Raw genomic sequence first — 7,559 nt, 5'->3', positions numbered from 1 at the left:
TTGCATGAGAGTTCCACAGACTGAACATAGTTATTTTGGAAGATAAGATCACTAGAAAATTTTGAACCATTCCAAACTATAATACTGCATCCAGAAGCACCGAGAGTAAAAAGACAAACTGATCAAAATGGGGAGGGCAGAAGTTTCTAATATAGGAGGAATCAAAGAATTCCCTTTTAGTTTCTTGCAGACAAAGGACGTCACAGTTTGACTCCAAAACTTTACGTCTGATAGCTTTCCGTTTTTTTCAGAGTTAATGCCTCTTATATTCCACCTAAGGATCAACCAAGATTTCTTATTGCTATCACTATCCATGAGAACAAATAAAAAAAGAGAGGCCCTTTCCCATGCACAGCAAACAAGAATAAAGCAAAACCCAAAAGGGCTTTTACAATTTAAAGTTCAGCATGATATGGTTCAGCACAACAGCATCTGACAATTCAGTCACAGATGCCAACATCAACAAAAGTGGTGCAAATAAGGTGAGGACAACCGCACTCCCAGAGTTCACAAAATAAAACCAGGCCACCGAGACAAAATAAAAACTAGACGAAGAAAGGACATTGCTTTCTTCAGTCCTCCGCTTCCTTGCTTGAATCATCATTATCAGGAGTCTTTTTCAGTTTCTTCCCCTTGACTGTCTTCTTAGAGATGGTCTTCTTCGGGGTGAGCTTTTCACCAATTGTGGACTTGTTCTTTGTCTTCATAAGCAAATTCTCTTCAGAAAGAGTTCCAGGAGCTATCATGCAAGCTTTCTCCCCAATAGCCCTAATGTCTGCAAGAGTGAGTCCTGGAGGGGTAGCTGAGCATGCCAAACTACCCTTTGCAGTGCAGCTGGATTCTTTAAAGCCATCATTTTTCTCTTTGAGCCTTGCGCTTATTCTGACAGAAGAATCTACAAGTGGAGAGCTATTCTGCAGCTTAGCCTATTTGGGGCAAAAAGATTCCTCTTCATTGACAGCATGAGTGTCTTCAGGTGATTCTTCAGTGACCACATGAATATCCTCAGGTAGTTCTTCCAGAACAACTGAATGGCATGAGATTGCTGCATTCTGCGGATAGGCTTGAGGGACAGCAAAAGACATCATCTCACGTCCTTATTGAGGTTTATCAGTGTCTTCCAGGTGTTGGAGTGCAGAAAGGATTTGGCCAATCAAAATTAACTGGAGAAAGGAGCATCACCAGGAAGAAAGAAGCCCAATCATTGGGGATAGAAATTGCTTCAGCATTAGGCCCTATGGGAGAAAAGAATTTGGCCCAGAGCCTGTAAAGGTTAGGACTGTAGTTGGTGGGCTAGGCCAAGTAAGATCAGTCAGATTCAGGCACCTCAAAGCTAGGCAATTCAGAGGAAGAGTCTATTGAGGAGTTCTGATGGAAAGAGAGACTAGGCTCTTCCATAAGCTGATCTTCCACTAGGTTCTCTTGATTTACCTCAACATTTCCCTGCTGATTCTGTCCAACAACCAAATCTGGTTGGGCTTTTCCTGTTGGAACTGTTCAGGGGCTGGATTCTCATTCAGGTCAAAGTTAGCTATCTGGTTAGGAGCTGCCAGCTGATCCGACTCGTGATGTGCGACGGCGGCATTTTTTATTTCTCCGAGTCCGACTTATTTTTTCTCCGACGAGTGCAAGTACAAGACAGTACAACTGTTTGCGGGCAGGCCGCCGCAGCTCATTAGGTTTGGGATTTAATACAATACTAGTACATTCATGCGTTGAACGCATTCGTCACAGTCACAGGCTTCATTAAGTATTTATGAGGCTGATATAGAAATCAAATGAGGAATAAGTTCCAGGACAATATTGTGCTTGTGCAATGCTTCGTCTGCAGCTAGCACTCTAAGTTCGTCCAAATATCACCGCATTTGTCACAGCTAGAGAAACTAGCATTAATACCGGTCATATGGCGCAGTTAGTATCGGTCGAGCTAACCAGTACTGGCCGGTACTAAACGTGCCAACAAGGAAAAAAACACAACAAACACCTGGTCACAAGTCACGAATTTTCACGCATAAATACGTATGCGCGGCTGCAAGGATTCGAATCCACGACCTCCGGCCTCGTGTGTAGCTTTCTTACCATCCCACCTATACATCACGTGTGATGGGAGATATTTTTCTTTTGAAATAATCCGTGGAGGACTATTTGGTACCGGATCAAGACACCACCTGGTACTAAATATCACCCTTTCACGTGATGGCGAACTGAAGGAGATGCAGTGTTATTTGGAATATTTGTCCATGTGTTCTCATTTAGATCTATAGTTGTATTTGGCCATGGGTCGTGAGTAGTGGCATGGTGTTTGGGTCGGCCCTTGTCCAGACTGGAGGAGCATGTTGGCTTGGTAATGAAGAAATGAATCCATCTCTCATCTATGTTCCTCCCTCTCTGTTGTTCTTCCGTTCCTAAAAAATTCACCAAATCAAAATTTCAGTTATCTAGCTATTCTCAGGAGATCGGGATACTACATGTTAAAGTTTCACCTTTCTCAACTGCCATGGTATCCATGCACGATATGAACCTCATATATAGAACAGTAATGGTAGTTCTATTATTAATTTACTTATTTATCTAAGATGACATGGTTTAGGTTCCTCGCCGAGAATTAGGCTGACCCATGGACAGCAGCACAGGTTGATGAGCTTGGCGTGAGGAAAAAAGGAGGATGCATGCATGCGACAACTCTAATATGCCCGGCTCAAGACCTGGTTTCCTGTACTGTACTGCACTAGTTCTACCGTGCCAGTAGCATATTTCTTGGTAGCATTTGGTAATTCCAGAAAACAGAGGATTAATTGATTAGTTTGCATTCGTCTCGCGTCCATATATATTCCAAGACGCTATATTTCTCCATTAGGTTTCGGAACTAATTAAAAAAGAATGAAGTATTCAATCTCTACTACTAAAAAGCACTTACCGTCGACGTCTCATCCCGTGCCTCTGCCGGCAGAACCACGGCCGCCTCTCAGCCCCGCCCCGCGCTTCCCACCCACGCGTCTCCCAATGGTTCCTCTCTCCCCACCCCGACGACCTCGCCTTTGCTCCGCCACGCCGCCCTCCCGTCGCGCCGGACTCCAACTCGCTCCGCCCTCCCCGCCGGCCCGCCTGCCTTCCTGAGACGGCCCGCAGTCCCACACAAGAACACCCCACCGCCTCAGCTCCCAATCCGAAGCCTCCCTACACCGCCGCCACCAACCTCTAGGCTCGCGCAGGCCAAGTGGGGAGCAGAGCAAGGTGGGCGCGTAGCAGCGGCGGTCCTCCTGCTCGCCGTCGTCGCGCCGAACTCCCCGTTCGCCCGAGCTGCTCGTCCCCGCAACGCTGACATTGCGACGCCGCCCTCCCCATCGCGCCGCCGCTGCGCGCAGCCGCGCCGTCGCCTTAGCATGCCCGTCCCCCCCCGCGCCGCCGCCGTCATGATGTCCAGCCGTCCCCGACCTATCGCGCTACCGCTACACCGTTATCCCACCGACCCACACCGACTGTCGTTTCCTCTCCCGATCACGGCCTCCCCCACCCGTCATCGTCGACGCGCGACGCTGTGGCCGCGGATCTCCGCGCGCGGAGGCGGCAGCGCGGCGCCTCCAGCCTCCCCCACCACGAATCCCAACTCCCGCTGCCCCGCCATGAATCCGCCGCCCTGCCCCGGTTCTGTGAATCCCTCCTGTTCCCCTGCCTGCTCGCCCTGCTGCTCCTCCGCACCGTGCTTGACCCGGACCCCGACGCGGCCGCGCTGTTCCCCCTCCGTTTCCGGCATGAGGGCACCTCAAGCTCCTCCAGGTGAGTCGATCGCTCAGCTCAGCTCAGGCCCTTACTCTCCGCTCCCTCGTCTCGATGACGATGCTGATCAATCTCACTCGTTGTTGGCTGCTGCTGCTGCTGCTAGGTGGCGGACATGCTCTTCGGGAATGGCGTCGCAACATGCTGCCGACGTGGCGCCGGACGGCGGCGGCACGCACTGCTCGAACCTCAACACCACGCAGTTTCTGCGCTAGGTCATCGAGGCGAAGAGGTCCGACCTCATCGCCTTCACAAGTGCGGCTCTGTTTCCTCCTCCTCCTCCTCAAGAGCTGCACCTCATCCTCCTCAGAGCTGCAGCTGTTGTGCTCCAAAGCTTGCAACCTTGGCCAAGTAGCTGAGCTAGCCTTGCCACGCTCAGCTCACCTCGCTAGGTTGCACACAGTAGGATTGCAGGCGACGCGGAGGAACTCGATTTGAGCAGCGCTGACCTCGTGAGTGGATCGGAGGAGCCGAGTTTGGCCATCGCCGAGCTTGATTATGCTTGGAGGAGCTCAATTTGGTGGTTGTCGAGCTCAACTCTGCACAGCGGAACTCGATTTCATGGTCCTCGAGCTCGGTCAAATTGTGAGCTTGCTCCTGTGGGCGAGATTGCAAGCAGAATATGTTCCGTTTCCGCCCAATCTCATGTAGATGCAGTCATGGCTGTTGGTACTGCCCATATATAGTAGTGGCAATATATAACAATCAGTTAACACAGATGGGGATGTCAAAGTGGCATGGAGCAGCTTCAGTGGCGCAAGACCATCCTCATGGCTGCACATAGCAGCGGTGGAGCCGGGCCATCATCAAGGCGGCGCTTAGCAGTCACCGCTATGGATCCGGGCTGTCATCAAGGCTGCACTGGGGAGCCGCAGCAGCGGCTCTGAGCCATCGCCCAATAGCAAGCACAAGCAGCTCTCCAGCAGCAAGCTGCAACCTGCGAGCATAAGCAGAGCTATTGCAATGGCGTTGTACACAGACGTAGCATGAAGGTTCTTCACTAACTCATGTTTGTTCTTGGCTTCCTGCTCACAGTTGTACTGCTTTGTGATATAGATTTCATGCAAGACCAGTGACTTTTAAAAAGTTTTTGCTCAATTTAATTGAGCCGTGGACATCTTTTTGAATTTGTAAATTGATAATATTTCTGTCTTTTTGAATGTTTGAATGTGTTTTCATTTTTTTAGAAGGATTTAGTTTGGATGCTAAGTAGGGCAAATTGGGGCTGATATTTTCTTAACTGCAAAACACATATCCTTGCCACTCGACTGAAGTACTCATTACTCATCAATTTTTTTTTTGGTAATTTGCCAGAGCAAATGGCTTCTGGCCAGCTCATGCTAGAATGTATTCTTCTGCAGGTGGATAAGGAGATGAAGGTGAAGCAGATGGGGAAGGGGCATGTGCCAATAGCACATCAGACTTGTGCCTAAAGGATAGCAGGTTCGGAGTTCTCTTGTCTCCTCTTTTAATCTGATTAACCATTTGGCTGATGAATCATTTAATAATTACAGGTACCAATTGTGAATTTCTATCAGATTATCATGATAATTGAAATTCTATAATTTATACTGCAATTAAGGCACAACATATTGCGAAACACAATATATAGGGTTAATTTTTGATGTATTCTTTCTTTCTCAATTACTTAGCAGTGCCTAAATTATATCAGTGGTTGCAAGATTGATCAGCTGCGTGCAAGTAAAGAGAAGTCTGTTGCATTTGGTACTCATAATTCTCTAACATGTAGTGATGAGGATTTTCCTTTAAATTCCATAACTGTGGTTAGCTATTTCTGTTTTCCAGCTGCAGAAGCATGCTTTCATATAGATAATTAACTGAGAATGTACCAAGAAGTGCACATAGGTAATTTGGTCCTATATGAGCTTATATGCAGATCGATGCTCCATTATTTCACTAAAAACATTATTTTATGGTCTCATATTCCTAACATCTGGAAAGTTGTACAATGCGTCTTCAGAGCACTTCCATTTCAATGTATTCTTTTTTACCCTTGTGTGTACATGATATAGTTATTTGTCAGAAAGAAGTGCATGAAACGAATTTGATCTAATTGCTAGAAGTCAACAAAATTTGAATGATTGTAGCCTGATCCTTCAACTTTCGGAGCACTAGCTTTTCAGAGAAATCTGGGACCATGGTATGAATAAACTACATGGCAACACTAGCCTACATGAACTTATCTGAATATGTTTTAACTTCAAAATTGATTATATAAAATGATTCTTTAGGATAGATGTAGTAGATTACTTCTCCTACAAGTTACAAGATCCTATTTTTTCAGGATGATAATCAAATGGATGATTGGTCAAGTCAAGATTTTTGCTTGGAAAGTCGAACAATAGTTTACCAACAAACACTAACAAATGCTACTGTCACATTTAGCAGTACAGCTTGTGCGGGTTATGCGGTTATCCAGTAGAGGATTGTTTTCATGCCTGCATTAGCTGTCTGCATGCCACAGCCCTTTGTTATGCTACAAGGAACACTGGTTATTACCAAGTAGGAGGATATGGTTCATTCTGGTCCTCAGTGATTGATGCATCTTACTGATCAGTATCAGGCTGAGGTAACTGCTAATTTCCTCATGCTTATATGGAGAATTTTGATTGTTAAAAATAATATCTTGCACCGTCGGGTGCAAAAATTTCAATAGATGGTTTTGTTGTCTTTCTAACATGCTGTATGGAATCACTATATCAAATCTGCCAACTGTGATTAAGCAGAAAAGCAGTGTAATCTGATTAGGACTGAAGTACCAACTGTGATAAAGCAGAAAAGCTATATTCAGAGATGGATTCCACAAGCTACGGATACTTTTAGAATTAATGTTGCTGGCTGTGGGAATCATCATTAGGGACCATGAGGGGAAACTTAAACTAATATCTTGGAGAGGATTCTATTTCACTGTAGGGACCCAAAGGTGCCTGAGGCTACTGCATGATGGAAGGGTATTTGTTTGGACCAACACTGGCATGATATCCCCGTGGTTCTTGAAACAGATTGTGCAAAAATGGCGAGCAAGCTCCAAGCGACATTGCTGGACATATCCTTAGTGCGCCCCTTGAGGAAAGGCGACAGCTAGAGCATGAGTTAGAGTTTGTCTTTTTTTCTTCTATCTTCCAGAGTGCGTGAGGACTCCTATCTGTAACGATATTTTCTTAACATTAATAAATCTCTTATTCTGTAAAAAAGTTTGTTCATTAAAATATAAAGTTTGTTTTTAAGGTTTAGAAATTTATTAGGAATGAAGTGCCAATTGATATTGGGGTTGCAAACTTAGGCTTCTATTATATTGCCCGTAGGTTGGAGAATGGACATTGGGATGGATACATCACAAGACAAATTAGACAAGTTAGGGTGTAGTTCGTATTCTAGGGAGTATGTACGAAGGGTCACGTTTGTTCATTAAAAATGTCTGCAAAATTCTAAAATGTTTGGATTGGTTGCATATATGATAATATTGTTTAAGGTAATATGTATACTTCATCATTACATGCCGTTGCAAATATTTTATATGACAAATATTAATGCTCATATATGAAACTGGTTTCATCCGTAGCAACGCACGGGTATAAAACTAGCACAATAAAGATGTCGAAGCTTATTTGTCGGGGACGACTAGCATTTACAAATGAATTAAATGCCTCGATTGTGAAAGGCTTTATCTGCAGCTATCACGTTAGGTTCGCCGGCGATACATGGCCAAATGTAAGTATCACTGCATGTATATCTGGATGCTCTACAATGAGATACATGGC

General features: G+C 45.5%; 1 long non-coding RNA gene across 3 annotated transcripts; it reads left to right on the top strand.

The window, feature by feature from the left end:
- Positions 1 to 2,924: 2,924 nt before the first annotated feature.
- Positions 2,925 to 6,986, top strand: LOC112887464. Of its 3 annotated transcripts, XR_003227565.1 has the most exons (5): positions 2,925 to 3,777; positions 3,884 to 4,769; positions 5,139 to 5,220; positions 6,083 to 6,367; positions 6,712 to 6,986. It is a non-coding gene; the product is annotated as an uncharacterized LOC112887464 (long non-coding RNA). The 3 variants fall into 3 exon arrangements; XR_003227564.1 differs by lacking the exon at positions 6,712 to 6,986 and having other exon boundaries at positions 5,450 to 6,319; XR_003227563.1 differs by lacking the exon at positions 6,712 to 6,986 and having other exon boundaries at positions 5,433 to 6,319.
- Positions 6,987 to 7,559: the final 573 nt, after the last annotated feature.

The sequence above is a fragment of the Panicum hallii genome, chromosome 3 (genome assembly GCF_002211085.1).
Source record: "Panicum hallii strain FIL2 chromosome 3, PHallii_v3.1, whole genome shotgun sequence".
Classification (NCBI taxonomy): domain Eukaryota; kingdom Viridiplantae; phylum Streptophyta; class Magnoliopsida; order Poales; family Poaceae; genus Panicum; species Panicum hallii.
This window is presented reverse-complemented; position numbering and strand designations above follow the sequence as displayed.